Raw genomic sequence first — 22,735 nt, 5'->3', positions numbered from 1 at the left:
TAACATTCAGTGAATAATCGCATGGTTTTGTGCTTCAGTTCACTGACCTTTAAAGTTTTTACTCCAACATTACAAGGTGACTGAGGACGACAAACTGTGTATTTATGTATATGTGTGAATTTTCTCTTTTTTTCAATATTACTTTTTTAAAATTTATTTTCAGCATAACAGTATTCATTGTTTTTGCACCACACCCAGTGCTCCATGCAATCCATGTATGCGTGAATTTTCTTAAAATATGGTTTTTAGATTTAATCACATAATTTTAATCAGAACCAGGGGTTTCATTCAAAGTTTCCGGAAGGTTTATAGGATATATAATGGCTTAAAATTGTAATCAGTCCTACTCTGGGGACAGATTGAATGCTCCTTTGCCAGCTACTGGTGACCTTCACTTTTAGGTGATGCATCTTAACCCACTGGGTTAGTAGAATATGTGTTTGGGTTTGGACACTGGCCCGGCAATGTTATTCCAGTCACTGGACAAAGAACTAGCATGGGTTTCAGATTCAAACAAACTTGGTTTTGAATCTCAGTGCTAACAAAACATTTAATAACTGTTAAAGCAGACACTTGCATAATATGTATCATGGACAAGAGCCCCCTGAGGGAAATGCCATTATAATCCTCATTCACCAATGAGGAAACTAAAGCACAGAGAGTGTTAAGTAACTTTTCTGGACTTAAAGTCCCTGAGTCAGTAGGTAGTAGAGTCAGGATTCAAACCCACGGCTCGAGGTTCTAGAATCCTTGCTTTCAAGCCCTACATTATGCCACCTCTCTTCCCTCAGTCATACTTTCCTCATTTACAAAATGATATTAAAGAAACCCAGCTTACTGGATTTGGGAGAGAATGGGGGAAATACACATCACAGTGAAATGCTGATCCTGGTACCAGATAGAGGCTGAGTAAAATTGTTGCTGGTATTTTGTCTTTTAACAACTTGGTGCCTGTGGGTTAACCTGACATCCAGTTTTTAAAAACAGTGGATCACCCAATAAGGCCACTATAGAGTCTTCCTGCAGAACTCAGCTCTAGAAGAGAACCGAAAGACCATCTTTCCCAGACTTTTTACTTTAGAGGTAAGAGCAATGATGCTAAAGAACAAAAAATTTGCCCCCAATAGCACCAAAGCTGAACCCAGAACTCCACGCTGTCAGTTTGGTATGTTATTTCTATCACTCTGTTTTCTCCCAATATAGCTTGTTGTCTGAATGGTCCCACCGACTGAAAGTTTTGTGAGGAAGCCTAGACTGCCGTTTTGGGGAGCACAGATCTTAAATCTCATCACGTCACATATATCAGTTGAAAAAGTACAACAGAAAAATAATTACAGTACATCTCCCCTATTTGATAAAACTTTCCCTTTCCTTCTTTGATTTGGACATCCTTCCTTTTTTGTCAAAATAACTTAGCCCTGAATTTCCAGTATGGTCACATTTATTTCAAGTAAGTTCTCTCTCTCTCTCTCTCTCACACACACACACACACACATACACACACTACCACCTACAAATTTTTTAGGACCACCTGAATGTGAATTATCTGAAGTCTTTTTTAAAAGGAAAATCCTAGACCCTACTCCTGATTCACAGAATCATGATGTTTAGGGGTGAGCCTGAGAATTCATATTACCTGTGCAGTCCCCATTAAAGCACCTTCAAGTTTGGAAATTACTACCTTAGAACAGAGAACTAAGGGTGGAACAGAGAGGGCAGGAAAGCACACCTCTGATGCCTGCATCATCAGGACTGAGTCTGTTTTGATTCCCTAATTTTCTTCTCTTCTCCCACCATCCCTCTACCCCCATCCACCATAATCTCTCTCTCCTTCCCTCTCTGTCTCTTTCTGTTTCTTTTTTGCCTTTTGTTTTCTTGGTAAAAATGGGAACTCTGTAGGCTAGAAGACACCTGTATGATTTTTCAAAGCAGTGTTTATGGATGTGTATGGGTGTGTGCTAAGGATTGTTGGTTTTAATCACATTTCTTAACTTATTGCGGTTATTGAGGTTCAGTAAAGTAATACCTTTTCAACACTGGCAAAATCTCTATGGAAATCCCTAGGTAGTTTGGGGAGTTAATCGCATAGAATGAGGTCATCTCAGGACTTTGTAGGGTCAGTGGGTTTCAAGGACTCCTCTCTGGCCAGTCTGCTGAGAAAATGAAGCAGAGGACAGAAGGAAGCACAGAAAAGCCCACCTGTCTCCCTCAAGTAGCTCAAGCCTGCCAGAGAGTCCAGAATAAAGGAGGGATGGGGGGGGCCAGGAGATGGAAGGGCTAACTGAGAGCGTTGTGGAGGTCCATGAGAAGGTGACAAGCTGAGAGAAAATGGAGTCCCCATGAGGCATTGGAAAGGGAGTGAATAATACCCTTCACTTCACATGTGCCATGACATCCCTGGCTCTTCTTTTCCCCCTCACCTCTCCATGACCAAGATGGTAGACACAGCCCTAGGATTGTTTCCCCTTTCCCTACTTGAATTTATTTATTTAGTTATTTATTTGACAGACAGAGAGATCACAAGTAGGCAGAGGTGGGGGGGGAAGCAGGCTACCCGCCAAGCAGAGAGCCTGATGCGGGGCCTGACCCCAGGACCCTGAGATCACAACCTGAGCCAAATGCAGAGGCTTAACCCACTGAGCCACCCAGGTGCCCCTCCCTACTTGAAATTTTATATACAACCACAGTGGCTGGGAAGGTGACATTTTTCTACCTCTAGCGCTCACATCTTCACTAATGGAGCAATCCCATGATTCACTTAGATCGGGGCTATTTCATTCGAATTGAACTAATTGCTTATGTTCTAAGAATCTACATGTCCCAAATGCATAGAAAAAGTGAGAATACACTTTTCTCACAAGTTGTTATTTAGAAGCAACGTTAAGATCTGGAGCCCACAGTAGAGATGTATTAGTTGCCATTCCTGACGCATAGAGCACTCTAGGGCAATGTGGGTGTCCTCCCCAAAGTTTCTGTGGTATTAGGAGACATGTCTGTTGTTTCCTGGCAGCAAGTCTTTGGCCCTGGTTCCTCCAGTAACCCTTCCATAATGTCTCCTCCTGGGGAGAATGTTTATACTCCTTGGTTGCCTCCACCATTTGATGTGGTTCCTCCAGAGGATCCAAACGTTAATCTTTAGATCTTTCCTCATGTGTCTGCTGCTCCAACCTGTAGAAGTAAATACCAAATGGGAATACATCATTACTGTACCTTACTTGTGAGCCACAAAATTATATGGTTCATTTATAAACCCTCCGGGGAAATACGCCTTTACGACTCCAGGTTGGACAGTTTGAGGGGCTTTCCATTTAACTTGAGGTTGGTTTCTATGGTACTAATCAGGGCATCCCAGCTACATGTAATAGCTCTACTTTTTAAAATGCTCTAAATTCCTACTCCTGTAAATATTTCCACCTAGGAGTCCCACCATCTATCAATAAGAATAATTCTTAACGTGGATGTGATGTTTGTGGAAGGTTGATGGGTAAAAGAACCTGGTCTCTATTCCTTCATCATCAGTTTGACACACTTCAGGCAAACCTGTCACATGAGTATACAAATTTATGTAGTGATAAATTCACATTTGTAGAGAATTCTTCGCTTCTTAAAATAAATTAGTTTCCTTTTTTATAAAATGATTTATCTTCGTGTTTCAAAAATATGCTTTGTTTCATAAACAAAAAAAAATAGCCTCATTTAGTCAGCTAAGAACATGAAAGAAATAGGTGCTTCATATATATTTGTGTGTATTTTTCTTTATTATAAATGACACCTTCTATTTTTTATTTGCTTCTTGCAGTTGAATAGACTAAACTTCTTCAGCACCTTCTTGAAGATATGTCCATAATCCTTTTTAATAATGAGGGGCGCCTGGGTGGCTCAGTGGTTTAAGCCTCTGCCTTCAGCTCGGGTCATGATCTCAGGGTCCTGGGGTCGAGCCCTGCATCGGGCTCTCTGCTGAACGGGGAGTCTGCTTCCCTTTCTCTCTGCCTGCCTCTCTGCCTACTTGTGATCTCTCTTTCTCTCTGTCAAATAAATAAATAAAATCTTTAAAAAAAAAAAAAACCTTTTTAATAATGAGCCTAATTCTTGTCTAGCTTCAAAAGCCCCCATTCAGTTAATCAATGAATGTTTATTGAGGACCTACTATGCTCCATACACTCTTCTAAGCACCAGGGATCTATCAGCAAATGAACTACTGTGCCTGCCCTCATGGAGCTTGCATTCTAACATGTGTTACCTAACAAAAGAGGATGATCTAGGAAATAAGATTTAATTCTTATTTTTCTATTTATTTTCTATTATTATTTCACTTCCATTAGCCTCACAGCTTTCATTCCTGTTAAGTGATTGTTTTTTGAAATACCTTTTACTTGCTTCGTTCAGATGTTTTGAAATCTAATTAAACAGCATGGTTACAGAAAGCCATGTACACAAGAGAATATATCCCGTAGGTCTATGGAATATATTGAGGGATAGAGCCATGTTGTCCACCCTCAAGGAAGTGTTAATCTTGTCCAAGGAGATGGTCACACCATGAGAGATAAAACAATGATTCATTACTAAACTGTGTGTGCTGACCCCACTGCAACTGGAGAAATCAGTGAGCACTCGAATAACTGGGGGCCAATTCAAGAAGGTGAAACTTGGACTGGTTCCCAAATAATATTAAAATTAGGAAGATCAAAAAATAAAACCTGAAGTAAAATTAGGCAGAGAGTAAGAAAAGTCTAGTAATGGGAACTGGAATTACATAGCTGATTTACAAAAATGATAATTTCTTGATAAGATTGAGAGAAATGATCAGTGAAATAAAGGGCATGGAAAAACATTTTGGAGGGCTTCCAGTCCAGGCAGAGGGTTTGATGTGTTAGAAAGCCAGTGGAATTCTCTAGCATGAAGGAGGTATTAACAAGTCTGTCTTAGGAGGGTCTGTGCTGGAGACTGATTCTACTGTAAGTTTCTCTTAACAATAGGCATGTCCTAACATCGTAAGCCTCTCCCAATGAGTGGAAGCCTTCCCTTCCCAGACCCCGTGAATTTCTAAAGCCTTGGAATAAGAGAAGAAACTTATGTACCACCTGTGTACCAGAAGAAAACCATCATCACTACGCCTCTGGGTCCTCCACCTGTACCTATACGGGAAGATCCAAAAGGTGAAGCAAAAGTTTTAACTCAATCTTCCTCCACTAAGCTGAAGAAAAATAACTTAGTCTTCAACATAGACTCATTCCATAATGTGTTCCAAACTTGAAAATCCGGGGAAAATATCATTAACATAGGTTTGATATCTTAATACAGTAAGTGCCTGGAAAAACTGTCTTCTTGAGACTCTCAGAGTCGTGTCGCCAGTCAGTTGGGAAAGGGTTCAACAGAAAATCCAAAATACCAATGGCTTAAGTGAGATAAAAGTTTATTTCTCTTGTATGAAAGAAATTCAGAGAAGGATAGTTCATTAGTGGGGCAGTAACTCTAATCATCAATGGCCAGCCTCCTTCCATCCTTCACTTCCACTGTCTGAGCCCTGGCTTCCAACTTTAAGATTCTATTCATGGTCCAAGATACCTGCTGTCATACCCATACTGCAGTCAAGAGGAGTGAGGGAGAGAGCAAAGGTCAAATGTGCCCTCCTTCGCTGAAAGTCTGCTAAATTTGAGCACCCTTCCTGAAATGTCACACCACACTGCACTGATAGTTCACTAATCATGACTCTATGATTAGCTGAGCCTGAGAGACAGCCTTTCAGCAAGGTATATTCCTAGTAAAACTGAGCTCACCAAGGCTATAAAGTAATCTGCATTTAAAAGTCTGAGAAAGTCTTTACAGATTCTTACACTTAACTCATATTTTTCAAATATTAACAATCGTACCTCATATGCTTCATGTATATATCCTTTCAAGAATAAATTGCAGACATAATGCTTTATGCTTAAATACCTCTTTGTCTATTTCCTAAATTCAAAGACATTCTTTTCTATTGCCACAGCCCAATTCTCAAAATCAGGAACTTAGTATTGATAGAATACTATTTAAAATCTACACCCTATTTAGATTTTGGCAATTTCACCAACAACATCTTTTATACTAAAAGAAAGTATGGGATCTCACATTGCATTCTGTTGTCATATCTCTTTAATCTATTTGAATATGGAACAGGTCTTTGGGTTTCTTTTACTATATTAACAATTATTTTGTAGTATGGTTCTAAATTTTGTCCAGCATTCCCTCCTCATAAGGGAAAAAGAGTGACTATAGCAGAGACACCCAGCAGACAACGTTAGAGCCAAATGATCAACATTTATATCCCCAGCTGTAGCACAGATTGACATCATTTGCTTTCTTTAAAAAAAAAGGGGGGGAGGCGCCTGGGTGGCTCAGTGGGTTAAGCCTCTGCCTTCGGCTCAGGTCATGATCCTGGGGTCCTGGGATCCAGCCCCGCATCGGGCTCTCTGCTCGGTGGGGAGCCTGCTTCCTCCTCTCTCTCTGCCTGCCTCTCTGCCTACTTGTGATCTTTGTCTGTCGAATAAATAAATAAAATCTTTAAAAAAAAAAGATTTTATTTATTTATTTGGCAGAGAGAGACAGTGAGAGAGGGAACACAAGCAGGAGGAGTGGGAGAGGGAGAAGGAGGCTTCCCGCTGAGCAGGGTGACTCATGCAGGGCTCGATCCCAGGACCCCGGGATCATGACCTGAGCCGAAGGCAGACGCTCAATGACTAAGCCACCCAGGCGCCCCTGCTTTCTGATATGATGCAATAAGAGCACATAACTTCTGTGCTATTCCTGCCAAAAATGCATAAACTGAATCTAATGTCATTCTTTTAGTTTTTGTAACATGCCAAAACCATTCAAGCAAAATGGCTTCTTTTTCATGCTTCCCCTGTCTCTCTGTTGTCATTGCATGATGAACCATGTGAAATTACACCACGAGTACTGAGTTCAACTACCTTATTTGCTTTAAGATCTAGACCATTTGCAGGAGAGGGTGAATGCTACAAAAAGAATGCCAAGTATGTTTTCTTGCTCATGTTCACCTTCGGGTTTCTGAGTTTCCACAATGTGCTCCGCCCTTTGTGTCCAACCACTTATGTTCTCACTATTCCCTTGTGTATAAATATGTAGACCCAGAATCCGGGAAGTTGAAGGGAAGATTTAATTCCCATCCAATGTTTCAGAATTAGAAAAACACTATTGTTCATTGTGTTATTTTTGAACCAATTCCTGAAATCGGTTTAGGCTTCTCATTCAGATCAAAATATTTTAAGGAAAACTTAAAGTATTTGTTAAAATGAACTTTCTGTCTCTTTTCCCCATGAATGCCCAAGTATAATATTGCTATTATTTGCATAGAGAATGAAAGCTATATTTTCTCCCATTGTCAAATGTCAAAGTATGCCAAAATTCAAATTTTCTGAGCCATGTGAAGTTTCATTCCTCATGAAACTCAAGCTACATGGAAATGAAAAGAAACATGTTTTCTTTATCAGCATTTGTTATTTATCTTCCTTTGTCATATTTCATTCATTTTATTCCTTTCATTTTGTATCCGGGATTAATCTGAAATGTCTGATTTTAATTATAAATCCCCTTTATACAGAACTTTTTAAATACGATTTTTCATATAATTTATTCCTGACTTCAAATCCTGTGGACAAGGAATGTCAACAGCTTCTAATAACTTCCTTTTAAGGATTACATGAGTAATGATCCAGGGAATGGACCAAATGAGAACCACTAGAAAAAAAAACAAAGAAGGTAAAAGCAAACATAAATCAGTAAGTAAAGTAGAGCCAGATTTGCTTTCAAAACAGAATGGTCTCCTCCCTAATGACACAAGTGATGCTTCTCACTTACTACATGAGCCCAGGATTGTCTCTTAACCTTGTCATTCTTCCTGTTTTCCCTAGAGAACAAAATGATAACCAGACCTTTCTTGTATTAGGTCAACCCTTTGTATTAGGTCGCCCTCCCCCCCAATTATTACGGTAAATTAGTAGAATGTGTTTTTTAACATATTTTTAATGAACCACATAATGAAATTTCATACCTAGGCTTTAGTATTTTGTTACAATTTCTCTAGAATATTGTTTTAAACTAATTAAGTAGTGTTATTAAAACAAAGATGGTGTTATTGCTGCTCTTTTTTTTTTAATCAGTTCACTGTATGTAATATCTGAGTGAGTTACTCTGCAGAACAAAAAAATTTGACTACATCAGTGAGCCTATTATGCCTTTATCCTATGCACATTTCTGGTCACTGAGAAAATTGAATTGTGTTTTTTTCTTTTTTATTCCCACTGAGGGAGATTGCTGGCTAGATGAAGAAACAAATTATTAGATGTGCTTTGTAGGTGTGGACTGTCTGGATGGCACAATCCTGTTAAGAAAATTCCATTTATTTCCACATCCCTGAAGTTCTCAGTCTCTCAGCTCAGAACCCCCTCCTCACTCTGGCCAGCTTCCCTCTGGCTTTGCACACAAAGGCTTCAGGTCCCAAGTTCAAGGGGGCGGGGGTGGTCAAGTTGAATCCAATTCACCTTGAGTCACTTTATTAGCCTTAGAACTCCACCTTAAATATGACCATAAAAAATATCAGTTCATAAAATGCACATTCCAGTATCATTAGCATGGTTTCTCACTTTTGGAAGGGTTTTGTTTTTGTTTTTGTTTTTGTTTTTTCACAATACCTGGCACCCGTTCCTCCTGCCTCTCTTTTTTTGTGGTTGTTTCTGCTCCCCTGCTAACCTTGGGTTTTAGCTGTACGTCCACCTTTTCCCAGCAATTCTCTCTGATTCAAATCATGTTCTGACTAGTACTGGCTTTCCCTCTTATCCATTTTCCTTTTAGACTGGGTCGAGCATTTCCATATATAAGTGGGTTCCAGCCTCATATGTGTTGTTTCCCTAATAAAATACATTCCCAAAGGACCAAAGAATCCTACTGCAAAGCCTTTTCATCTCCGTGTACAGCAGCCAGTGCAGCATGTGGGATAAAGCACACTACACATACACTTAGACCCTGGCCTGGCGCAGAGAAGCCTCCAACAAGCATTAGCCATCTTGGTTGCTGTCTCTGTGAGCTGGAGATAAGCAACAGACAATTAACAAAGGTTAGTTCATTCATGTATTCGATTTTAATTTTTGAGCTCCATTCTCCTGTGGTTAAGTCACACTCATAAGGAAGTTACACGCATTTGAAAACTTCATTAAAATAAAGGGCAGCAGTGAATTTGTAGTGTTTTCATCAGTTACTCACAAACTCCTGGGACCCCTGGGGGTCTCAGTTGGTTAAGCATCCGACTTCAGTTCAGGGCATGATCTCAGGGTGGAGAGATTGAGCCCCCAATCAAATGGAATCGGCTCCCCACTCAGCAGAGAGTCTGGTTCCCCTGTCCTTCGGTCCCTCCCCCCAAGCCTCCACTCATGCACTCTCTCTTTCTTTCTCTGAAATAAATAAATAAATCTTCCAAGAAAGTTCACAAACAACCATCGTTGCAAAACTATAATCTGGTTCGGGGTGCCTGGGTGGCTCAGTCGGTTAAAGCCTCTGCCTTCGGCTCAGGTCATGGTCTCAGAGACCTGGAATGAGACCCTCATCCAGCTCTCTGCTCTGCAGGGAGCCTGCTTCCCCCTCTCTCTCTGCCTGCCTCCCTGCCTACTTGTGATCTCTGTCTGACTTGTGATCGCTGTCTGTGAAATAAATAAATTAAATATATTTAAAAAAAACTATAATCTGGTTCAATCAAAAACAGTCCAGTACTTCATCATTATTACATTTCTCAGAGGAAAGAGCTAATATTTTATCAATCATCACAAAACTTTCAAGAGAGTCTGTAAATGTTCATGTGTGTTAGAGATGTGCTTGTGCCCTTGTCTGTTTTTAACTAACAGACCTGAGCAATCATAAGGGCAGGTGCTTAAGTGTTTCCATGATGTGTGTTAGTTGTGACTTGCAGGAGCAAATTTGGTGGAGGGGGAGAACTAAGAGTTAGAAGAACTGGGGTTTCATCCCAGCCTAGCCACTTACGACCTTAGGCAAGTGATTCACCTTTCTGAGCCCTAACTTCCTCCTCTGTAAAATGATGGGCCTGGTGTAATTGTTCCTTCTGCTCCTCCCAGTTCTAACACCAGGCTTCAAATTCCCCACACAGAACAGTTAGAACATAGTTCAGTCTGGTTCTGCTTCCTTCGAGTTGACTACATTTAGTTGAATTGTAATTTATATTAAAAAACATTACCTAGATCCAATTTATATTAAGGATATAAAATGTACCACTCCAAAACTACATTATAGATTTTTTTTTCTCTCAGACCTTCAGGGAAAGAAAGAGATTAACAGTACTAAGTCTTCTCTCATGTTTTGTATATTCCAGACTTGTTTGAAGATTTTGATGTAAGATTTCTTTGAGAATTACAGTTATTCTAAAATGTCCCATCTTAATGGTTGGACCATCAAACCCTAGACCAGCATTTCTCAACCTCAGCACTGTTAACATTTTGCTAATTCTTTGTTCTGGAAGCTCTCCTATGTGTGTGGGGTTTCCCCCCCACCCCCAGTATTTTACTTATTTATTTATTTATTTTAGAATAAGAGAGAGAGAGCACGCCAGCAAGCTTGGGCAGGGCCAGAGGGAAGAAAAGAGAGGACTGCACACTGAGCACTGAGTGCTAAGTGCATAGTCAAATTCGGGGCTCCATCTCACGACCCCGAGATCATGTCCTGACCTGAAACCAAGAATTCAACAATTCAGACTTAGGCAACTGAGCCCCCCAGGTGCCTGTCGTATGTGTTGTTTAATGTTTAGCATCATTCCTGGTCTCTACCCACTAGAGTAGCAGCACCCTCACTCCCCTAATGAGGACAATTAGAAAATGTCTCCAGATGGGGCACCTGGGTGGCTCAGTTGGTTAAGTGTTCAACTCCTGGTTTTAGCGGAGGTCATGATGTTGAGGTCCTGGGATTAAGCCCCAACTTGGGCTCCTCACTCAGCAGGGAGTCTGCTTGGGATTCTCTCTCCCTCTCCCTCTGCCCCACCCACTTGTGCTGTCTGTCTCTCTCTCTCTCTCAAATAAATAATAAATAAAATCTTTAAAAGAAGAAAATGTCTCTAGATGTTTCCAAGTGTTTCATGGGGATGAAGGTTACCCCCACATTAGGTTCACTGCCTGGACAGAAAGCCAACAGCCTACCACACACTGTATCCATTTTCTTTCCTTTATGTTCATTTTCTCTCTTTCTTCATTCATCTTTCTTTCCTTTCCTCCATTTGATTCCTTTTTACTCCTCATTTTATTCTCCTTTTCTCTTTTCTGTCTCTAATATGTAAGACCTGGTTTTGCCATCATGCATACCACTGGCCCTTGGAAGCCAGAGAAAAGCTGACTCTGGGCCTCAATGAACAGCAATAGACGAGCAATCAGGCTAAAGGGATAGTTCTGATGTCAAAGTGGGGCTCAAATCCTGTTTCTGTAATTGACCCATTTTATGACAGTCTGGGAAGGTTGCTAAACCTCTTTGGACTTTGGTTTCCTCATCTGAAAACTGCAATTAATAATGTCTTTTTCATAGGGCTTGCAAAGAATAAATAAAGTTAGCTCAAGTGCTTAGTATGCTTAGCTTAAAGCATGGGACACAGTGAGATTTCAACCGGTGGTAGTTATTGAGTCATACTAGGCTACTAGAAAGAGGGAGGCTATGCTTTGATCACAGTGAAGAAATTTAAGAGTGGAAGAGCTCGTAATAGAAATTGAAGCATTATTATTGTCAGTCGTCAAATCTGTAGAAGCTAATCAGTCTAAAGAAAATAAATGTTAAAGGCAAAGTTAATGATGGTTATGCTTTGAGTCTTTCTGCCCAGTTAAATCCACAAATTGCTAATTTAATTGAAGTTTCTGTAATGTGACCAATTCACAGAGGAAAAGCTGCATTTATCCTCAAATGTAAGCTGGTGGTACTAGAATTTATTCATAATAATCCTTCCAAAAGCTATGGCTCCCTTCTTCTTTCGAAGAAAAAAATAACCGTTGGCTGGAAACAATAATTCAACTCACCAAATCATGTTGAGAGAAAGTTTTGAAACACCCTGATTCCGAAAGGTTAGAGCTGGTATACTTCTACCCTTCAGACAGATCTAATAGGACTAGGAAAGCCTTAGACCTCCTGTCTCTGTAGCCAAAGTCACTTTGTTCTTTGGAGTCACTTGAGCAAAAGGCTACTTTGCATCATCATCAAAGTCTCTAAAATTGTGTTTCTCATTTTCTGGTACTGTCCTCATAACTAGATCTGAAATGAAAGGTATTTGCAAAAATAACATCAAGCTCACTGATTTAGAGAGAGGAGAGAGAGAGAGAGCCCTTGCCCCAAGATGCCAGGTTAAGAATAAACAATGGTCAAACTTGCATTATAGATTCGTGAACATCAGAAGGATGCCTGCCAGGTAGAGCTAAGGTGTATGTAGGTAAGTCCTGAAACAGATCCTTTTTAGCATCTCCAAGTATCTGACTAGTTGCTGCCTCATCCGGCTGGTTCCATGAGCTGTCATTCAACATGCCGGCGCACTCACTCACAGAATCTCATTCCTGGATGCTGAGACCCAAGGAGAGAAGGAAGACCAGCCAAAACCACAGCCTACATTGGTGTCCAGACCAAGACTTGCCCCCTTATAGGTACACAATCCAATGCTTTTGTTGCCCAAGGGTCAAGGGCTAAAAGCTATGAAGTGATAGATATGTTGCATCACTGGTGACTCATAAATCAAGACCTGGGGACACTCGGGATGTATGGGACAAAGTCAGGACTGGCAGAATATAGAAGTTTCTCCTATTAAGAAATGGGAGAGAGGCACCTGGGTGGCTCAGTTGGTTAAGTGTCTGCCTCCGGCTTGGGTCATGATCCTGGGGTCGTGGGATGGAGCCCCACGTCTGGCTTCCTGCTCTGCAGGAGCCTGCTTCTCCCTCTCCCTGCCACTCCCCCTGCTTGTACTCTCTCTCTGTCAAATAAACAAAATCTTTAAAAAAAAAAAAGAATTATAAGTTACTTAGAAACTTAAACTTAGAAACAAAATACCACTAAATGTATGTAGTTTCATAGTAAAGATCGCAAGCTCCTCATCCCATAATATTTCATTTTCTTTACTAAGACAGCAAAACGTTCTAAACCATTTCCTTCGATTTATCTTCATATGTACTTAATACATGGCAAAGAATATAGGCCCTGAATACATATTTTTTGAAAGGATGAGCCCCAGAAAGTCATCAAATGGCTTCAGAAGCTACAAATATGACCTCACTCAAGTCCCCATTTCAATTCCCTGAAGCTTTTAGGTAGTTTTCACAATGAAAATGCATATTTCACATATTGACCAAAATTCTGAAGGAAGTCAGAGAAAGAGGACTAAAAACTGCTCATTCTTGGCAGGCCTGGGCGGCCCAGTCAGTTAAGCATCTGCCTTCACTCAGGTCATGATCTCAGGGTCCTAGGATGGAGCCCCACATCGGGCTCATCAATCCATGGGGAATCTGCTTCTCCCTTTCCTTCTGACCATCTCCCCCACCCCGTTGTGCTCTCTTTCTCTTCTCTCAAATAAATAAATACAGGGGCACCTGGGTGGCTCAGTGGGTTAAAGCCTCTGCTTTCAGCTCAGGTCATGATCTCAGGGTCCTGGGATCCAGCCCCACATCGGGCTCTCTGCTCACCAGGGAGCCCGCTTCCCCCCTCTCTCTTTGCCTGCCTCTCTGACTACTTGTGATCTCTGTCAAATAAATAAATAAAAATCTTTTTTAAAAAATGTTTTAAATAAATAAATAAATAAAAATTAATAAATAAAAGTAATAGGTCTTAAATATTTTTTTACTCTTTGTTTAGATCATAATGCTGGAGTTAATAAAAATATTTACAATACAGCAGGAAAAGAACGTGCTTCATGATTTCTTTATAAGTAACCGTGGGAGTTTTATGAAGAATCTTCGCATTCTTCCGCAGTAAAAGAAAGTCTTGGAAACGATTGCTTTTCTATTTGTTGTGCACTTATTAAATCACCTAAAGATTTTTTTTTGCTTTTATTGTCGCTTTTTAAATTATTTACTCTTTTAATATACCTTTCTGTGAGGTAAGATGACACAGTGTTCCTGTAATACGGAGAGCAAAAAGATTTGCTTATAGAAAAGAACCCGGAAATAAAAGTTAGTGTACATTGTTTACAAAAGCAAACTTATAATAGCTTAAAGATTTTGGAAAATTGCTCAAAGGGAGTCTGGCTTGGAGTGTGATCATTGGATAAACCCTCTACCAAAGGATTTATTTCTTTTAGGAATGAAACAATTGTTTCTCAAAAATGATCGCAAACAAATGCCTAAAACGCCTTTCATCCATACTCCAAATAAGTAAATTTCCTTTTTTTGTTCTATAAAAGCACCCACAGAAATTCTATTAAATACGGGGGGAGCATGATAATTACAGAAGCAAAACAATCAGAGACTGACAGTCCAATAAGGCTATTGAGTATAATTACTGTGATGTTATTTCTACTAATAGAAATCAGATAACATATGCAGTACATGGAAACATGGGTTCAGTAAATGTGCACAATTCCCCAATCAGATAATACTTACACAGATGCAGAAATAATGGGATCTTCCACATATACCTCTCAATGTCCGTCCTTTACCATTATTAATCTGCTAAACTCGAAATGCAGCATCCAGCTGAGCACATGGGGTAGAATCACAATATGGTGTCCCTCATAAAGGACCTCACGGCCAGGCTTACACCCGCAGACCTCCTGCCTAGCGCTACCGCATCCCTGACAGAGGTCATCCAGGCTCTGTTCAAATCCTGTAGGGACTGGCAGTTCACCACAATCAAAACTGCTTTGTCCAGTACATCCAATTTTTAGAAAAATGCTTTTTTTCTTACACTGAGTTAAATCAACCTCCTGGGGAAGCATCCCTCTACTGATCTTTGTTCTGCATCTTTAGAGGAAGAGAATTATTTCACCTAAAATGCGTTGAGCACATTTGGGCTAGCCACTTCTCTGGCTATAGAGCAATGAACAAAACAAATACCAACTTTTTTCTCCATCCACTCCTTCTTCCCCAAGACCAGCCCCAGATATTGGAAGACAGAGTTCACATCCCTACACTTCCTCTGGTCTATGACAACTAGCCCAGTTTTCTCAACTCTTTGTCCTTCGATGTGGCTCCTGATACTTTTCTTTAAAAATCTGATTGCTTTCTTTTAGGAACCATTCAGTTTATCAAGGACAATCTCAAAGCAGGCTACTTGAGTGGAACACAGTGCCTAAAATGCCGTTATTTAGGACTATGGGATTGCAAATTCTCCAGAACCCAACACAGGACCTTGACTAACGTAACCTAGGAGGTCACTCACTATCTGTGTTTACCAGTCTCAGTGCATTGTTGAATAGAATGCCAATGTGATTACTGTGTTCCAGATACCATAAAGACCCTGAGCAGTGGAAAACTATAGCTGTTTCTTTTTTCTTTCTTTTTTTTTTTTTTTTTTTTTTTTTTTGAGGTTGGGGAAGAGCAGGGGACAGGAAGAGAGAGAATCTCAAGAAGTCTCCTTGCCCAGCACCCAGCGTGGAGCCTGATGCAGGGCTCAATTTCACAACCCTGAGATCATGACCTGTACTGGGATCAAGAGTTGGGCACTTAATTGACGGAACCACCCAGGTTCCCCCTCTGTAGGTATTTTATTATCTTCCTCTGTCAGTCTCTGATTCTCCCCTTCACACTTACATTTTTACTTTTACTTTTGTGTTTGTTAAAATTATAGATTGGGGGATTTGTTCCAGAGTATCATCCTATTGAAATGTTTTGATTCCTTATGCTATAATCCGGTGTATTGACTGTTCTCCCCAGTGTTTAATACCTGAGCAATACAAAACTCTTCTCCTGTTTCATCTTCTGATTCATCAATTTTTCAAAAAATATTAGAATAAGGGGCACCTGGGTGGCTCAGTGGGTTAAAGCCTCTGCCTTCGGCTCAGGTCATGATCCCAGAGTCCTGGGATCAAGCCCCACATTGGGCTCTCTGCTCAGCAGGGAGCCTGCTTCCTCCTTTCTCTGCCTGTCTCTCCGCCTACTTGTGATTTCTGTCTGTCAAATAAATAAATAAAATCTTTAAAAAAATATATTAGAATAAGACTAAAGACAACTTCCCATGGAAACTATCAAAAAAATGGCCTCAAATTGTTTTTCATTAATCAATCAATCACTTCGGGAGAGAATTATTCAAATAGCTGTAAATCTGTGATGGTAACAGTAGATAGAACATACCAAGTGGTTTCCTTAAACTGGAGGCCAAGATACATATTTTATATGTATTATCTCATTTAATCATCATGACAACCCTCATCCAATCGTTATTGCTATGTGCAAGTTTCATATAATTAGTAAGTCTCCTACATGGAAATGTATTTCAAATATTCCATACAGGGAAATGGAGGCTGAGGGAGGTTAAGCAATTTTCCGACCATCCAGGAGAGTAAGCGGCAGATCTGGACTTGACACAGGTCTGTCCCACTCCAAAAGCTCATGTCTGTAGTCAAAAAACAAACCGCTTCTATATACCATGGCATCACTCAACTCAGATGGGGGAGCCAATGAGAAATTCTTGACACATCTCTGTGAGCTCTGGATATATTATGTTCCTGATATTTAGTCTACTAAACCTATATCAAAAGGGAATGGGAATGTATGGAACAATCTGTTCTTCCTGATTCTATGTTGGTTCCTAGGGATTTCCTCTTCCCCTTCCAGAGTACATGGCTAACCACTCTGACAACCTAAACTATCATTTTTCTAGCTAAACAATAGTATGAGTCCCTACCTGTGCTTTTCCCTCTTTCTGAAAAATGGAGTGTTTTCCAGCCTCTATTATTAGCCATTCCTTCCCTTTTGCATGTTTTATCAAAAGGTTATTGACCATAATTTCAAGATCACAACCACAAACTCTTTTAGTACATTAGGATATAATTCTTCTAGACGTAGATGCTTGACTTCCTTCAAAGTGCCAATTAGGTACTGTTAAGATTACATCCTCTTCCTAGAGCTGTATTCTTATCCTTTCTTTCTTTGCTTTCTTCTCAGATGATACTCCTAAAAACTGTGTGGATGTGTGTGTGTGAGATTAGTATTTATCAAAAATTCAGGGTCAGTTCTCTTAAACTCTTCCCTAGAGAGTCCCAGAGAGTTGAGCTTTTGCTGTAATGTGTTCAAAAAGGAATACTTTCATTTTAAACTTTTCTTTAATTCCTATTTGCTGCTTTCATAAATCTCATAAAGTCCATGTCTAAGGAAGAAAATTGGCTATCACCCAGTAAATTTGCTTCATTTTATAGATAAGAAAATTGAGATCTGCAAAGGTCAAAGGACATGCCCATGGTGACATACCTGATAAGTGGAAGAAACATCTTATGTTAAGGGAATAAAAAGTCATAAAATGAATATCACTTTCTGTTTTTATCAAAATGCATAAATGTGAATTTTAGCAAGTAGTTCCATGGTAATGTTAATTTCTCCCAAATGTCCCTCGTACTTAAGAGACATTTCAGCCCTGATGTTATACATTGTATGTGTTTATTCATGCTTTAAAGGTTATATTTCTGCTCTACATCTTTCCACGTCTTTATTTGCAAATTTTTACTCACAGATATGTATTGGTCTATTGCTTGCATTTTGAAACCAAATTGTTTAGTGTTCTCACCCTTTGAGATTGCTCCTTCTTAAAGCAATAATATGGAGAATGTCCACAATGATGGAAATACCTGTCTTCCTGCATTAGTCACGCCAGGGAAAGCGCGCACCTCTCACATTTTGTGTATGAAATATCCCTTGGTATTGGGAACAACTGTGCTGTGGCTGTTTGCATCATTTACTCCAACCCCCCATCTTCCATTTCTTAACCTCTTTATCTCCAGAAGATAGAAATTTGAAAATTGTCCCCTGGGCAACTTCATACCCCTGCAATTAAACAGAAAAGCCTAAGGACATCAGAACATCTAAAATATGTAATAAAATTACTACTGCTCCTCAAAAGTCCAAGAGAAAGTAGTTTCTACAGGCACAGAGATTTTCATTCTTACAAGTGATTTCAACTAAATATCACTTTACAAGTTCACAAGTGCCCAACTGTTTGAAGATTGCAGTTAAAATAATAAATGTTATTTCCTTTCCAATGTTTGTCTCACTCTATATAATCACAAAGAATCAATAGTCACTCTGTATAGTCACAAAGAGATCATTTCATCTTCGTTTAATTTTTGTAAACACTCCTGTGTAATTAGCTCCTCCTATTTTGTTTCCTCAGACCCAGACCACTGAAACCTATGTAGTAGCAAAGTCTTCTACAGCCAAGGATAGGTACTTGAATTGTGTTTTTACACATTTGATAGTAATTTTTCCAAGTCAGTGTTAAAAGTATTTGATCAGGAGGCTCCTGGGTAGCTCAGTCAGTTAAGTATCTGCCATTGGTTGAGGTGGGATCAAGCCCCATGGCTGGCTCCCTGCTCAGTGGGGAGTCAACTTCTCCCTCTCTCTCTGCCTGCTGGTCCTCTTGTTTGTGCTCTCTCTCTATCAAATAAATGGATAAAATGTTTATATATATATATATATATATATATATATATGTATGTATATACATATATATGTATATCTGATCAAGATTCTTTAAAAAATATGATTACGAGAAAGCTTCAAGATAGAACTGTGTTAGAAAAGAAGAGTCAGGTTGTCACCAATAAAAAGGGCAACTGTCATGTCTTATTAATCAACTTGGTGGAGAATTAATGGTTCTGATGGGTGAAAGGTGGAAGTGGAATCTGCACATGTCAGAGTAAGTCAGTGCTCCCTTTTGCCTTCTCCTTTGCCTGCTTATAAATCCAGAACAAGAACAACTCTGGAAAAACTTAATCCAAAAATGCTATCATCTTAATTTCAGAAGGAAGAGAGGAACGAAGAAAGACAGCATCATGGTGCTGTGAAGAAAATGCTCAGTACGTGGAAGACCTAAATTGGTATTTCCATCCCACTTTAAACAGGAGATCATTTGAGCTCCTGCACCCAGACTGTGGAGGATCAGGGTCTTGACTTGGCACAATAATCCTAATTCTAAGTCTTGGCTTTTTCCATTTTATTATTCCTGTGTTTGTGGATGATAAAAATAAAAATAAAAATGAAACCTAGGCGTCTCATGTAATGTATAAAAGAAAAGGTAGTCCATCAGGCAGCTGCAAAGGGAGCTCGTTTATGACCTGAAATCATAGGTGCCAAGAGCGGAAGAAAGGAAGTCTGAGAAAATTAGTTAATTCATAATTAGATTTTTAGAAAAAAGGAGACTTGACAGTGCTAACAGTTGATCTTGATTTAATATAATGGTATTTTTCAGGGATGCCTTGGTGGCTCAGTCATTAAGTGTCTGCCTTCAGTTCAGGTCATGATCCCGGGGTCCTGGGATTGAGCCCCACCTTGGGCTCAGCAGGAAGCCTTCTTCTCCCTCTCCCTCTCCTACTCCCCCTGCTTGTGTTCCCTCTTTCACTGTGTCTCTCTGTCAAATAAATAAATAAAATCTTTTAAAAATATATAATGGCATTTTTCAGTAACATTTTTAAATGAAAAGTTATAAGCCTACTCCGAAAACTACCAGCAGAGGGCTCTATCCTAGGTGCTGTGGCCTACGTTTATCAGAAAATACTCCCTCCATTTGAGACTGAGAAAACGAGGGCATTATTAACTCTCCTTTCTGTTCTTGTAAATGGAAATAAATATAAGTGAAAAGGGAAAATAATAATATAACTATCTCGAATGTCTCCAGCAAGCTTTTAACCTAGGCGATTGTGTGCGTGCCCTGAAAAAGAAATATAGGCATAAGGCAGGATGAATGGAAAAATGAAATGATGAAAATGCATATTTTACCCGTTTATCCTCCTTTTCAAACCAGGATTTGTTTCGCCTTTAGGTTTGCTTTGTTTGGCATCTATTAAGTCCTCCCGGGGTTCTTTTCCCACATCATGTGATTGGAGGTTAAAGCGAAATGCAGCAGAAAGTGAAGAGCAAAGCAAAGCAGGCTCAAGTGAGGAAAATTTTATCAGTAGAGACTGAGTTTTTAAGTGAACATTTTAGATCTTGAAACAATCGTTTAAAAATTAGTACATGTAATAAGAACTGAACTTTTAAAACGCTTTTAACGAAAACAGGTTTTCAAGAATGGAACTGAACAGCTAGAAAAAGAAATCAGTGGCCCTGCAGGATTTGCGTGTTTAAAATCCCGACAGAGGGCGCTGTTGCCCGTTCGATGACTGAGCGTCGGCCTCCCAAGGAAAGATTTCTCTTGCAATTTCTAGGATTTTTTTTTTGAATAATGCCCATGTGGAAAAATTGACGCGGGTTTTAATTATTCTTATGTCTTTTTGCATATCCCTTTATATATGTGTGTATATTTTTAAATTTATACTCCGTTCTTAATAAAACTAGATTTGGAGTTTTCTTTTTTTTTCCAGTTTTCCTAAAGAATGTATATAAATTTTAACCAAATATTTCAAGATGTTTCTAATCTTAAAAATACCTAATATTAGCAAAAAGTAAAATTACATATGCAAAATTTGAAATTATACATCTACAAGACTATAAAATAGCTATGCTAGTGATATAATTTAAATAGCTTTACATATAAAAAGTATCTTCATGGGTTTTTTTCTTGTTTTAAGCTCTAGAGTTTGTTTATTTTAAACTAATCAATGATATACCAGAAAGATTTAAAGGATTTTAGAGGGAAAAAATTAAAAATTTTTCAAATGCTTTTTATTTGGGTTGGAATGATCTTTAGATTTAAAAAGATAATGGAGTTACTGACTTAAAAGGCAAAAGACAATTATTCTCATTAATAAATTTGTGTCCAAAGCATCTGAATTTCCAAGTCTGTAATAATTGTCTTGCAAAATATTGATCTGGGACTGATTTTAATTCTGGAAAAGGTGGGAAGGAATGGTAAAACCCGTTCCAAGTCCCACCACACAATGAAATTAGATAGAATGCTTTCCCATGTCCAAACCAGCTCTGGGGGCAAAGAAGAAATCTTTGCTCATGCTCCCAGTGGGAAATCTCTATAGATTTTGTATGATTTAGGGTGTTAATATTTAAAGTAGGGGAAAAGAAGAAGGAAGGATAACAGGATGGAAGGAAGAAAGAAAGGAGGGAGAGAGGAAGGGTAGGAGGGAGGGAGAAAAGGAGAGGCGTACCATGAAAATTACAACTGGAAATGAAGAAAAAAAGGGTTTATTCCTGAAGTTCATTCTGAAGCACATTTTTTGGTGTTCTTATCGTTAAGAAATCAAATAAAAAGCCTGCAGAATTGTTCATTCTGCATTATATGAAGCTTCTCCTTGGTTTTTATCGAGTCCACCGCGGTTGTCCGGAGCCCTGTCCTGAAGAGCGTCTGTCCCTGCGCGCACAAGGCAGCGCTCAGCAGTCGTGAGATTTACAGACAATCGCCCTTTGCAGATTCACTCTTATCAGGTTTAATAACTTCCACCCCAAATTGTCCCATCCCTCCTCATTCCTTCCTGTCATTTATTTTCTGCCCCACGGGCAGAGATCCTCCACTGGATTTCCCTTCTGGCTGTGGGAATCCTTCCATACCCTGAAAGGGAGTAGAAAAATAGAGGGGGTGGGAAAAAGAGGAATGGAGTGAGTATTCACTTCGCGATGAAATTCGGAAACCTTGTGCCTTAAAGGGCACCCATTTGCAAGGTTTGGTTAACTTTGTTATTGTTGTTTATCTGTTCCTTTTTGAAAAAAAAATACACAATTCACCTAAGGGGGAAAAAATACATTCTAAACAAAAACAAAATTCGTACATAGTAAATATCTTCACTATCTCTTTGAAGAACATTCTGCTTAAATCTTCTACAGGTTCAGGTGAACATTTCTTGACTGTCCATGATTAAAAACAACTTAAAAGTTATAGGCAACTGTGCAAATACAATGTCCTATGCCTCTGCAAAGAAGGCTTGGAATTAACAGTGTGTGAATGTGTGCATGTGTTGCTCCCAACATCTGAAAAAAAACCCACTTCATAATATGGAGACTCTAGCCAAGGCACAAGGAATTCGTTGAAAATGCACACAAACAACCCTTGAAATGACAAACAAGACAGACCGAGGTGTTCATACAGTATTTAAGTTTCCAAATGTGTAGGGCAAAATGGCCAAAAAATATTAGACATGGTCACCGTCATGAGCTGGCTTTTGTTGTTGTTGTTGTTGTTCTACACTGACAGAGGGACAGCTTAAAAAAAAAAAAAAAAAGTTTGTAGACATCAATACAGAGAGATTGCCCTAAAAAATCCCCAAATCCAGCTTTCAAAATACCCTCCTGCTGAACACACATGAATAGGAGCTTTTGTGTATAAAAATCTCAGAAATGGTCCCGCTTTTAAAATCTACATAGAAAATGGGGGACTCTTGGCCCCCTGGTTTCTCATTATGAATTGTAAAGACTTCAGTCAGTGGCTACAATGATTCATCATTTTCCATCTAGAGGTTTTTAAATCTGTATATTTATATTAATCACAATGAACGACTATCTCTCCTTTAAACGCATGTTCGGAGCCTGCAGACTCTGCGTGACCCAGGGGTGCTTATATAACTCAATGTGGGTGTCTGGGTGTAAATACGTGTTTATGATTTTTATAATATATATGTCTGTGGGTTGAATCT

The sequence above is a fragment of the Enhydra lutris genome, unplaced genomic scaffold, assembly GCF_002288905.1.
Source record: "Enhydra lutris kenyoni isolate GAN:26980312 unplaced genomic scaffold, ASM228890v2 scaffoldscaffold28, whole genome shotgun sequence".
In the NCBI taxonomy this organism is placed as follows: domain Eukaryota; kingdom Metazoa; phylum Chordata; class Mammalia; order Carnivora; family Mustelidae; genus Enhydra; species Enhydra lutris.
Note: the sequence above shows the minus strand (reverse complement) of the source record.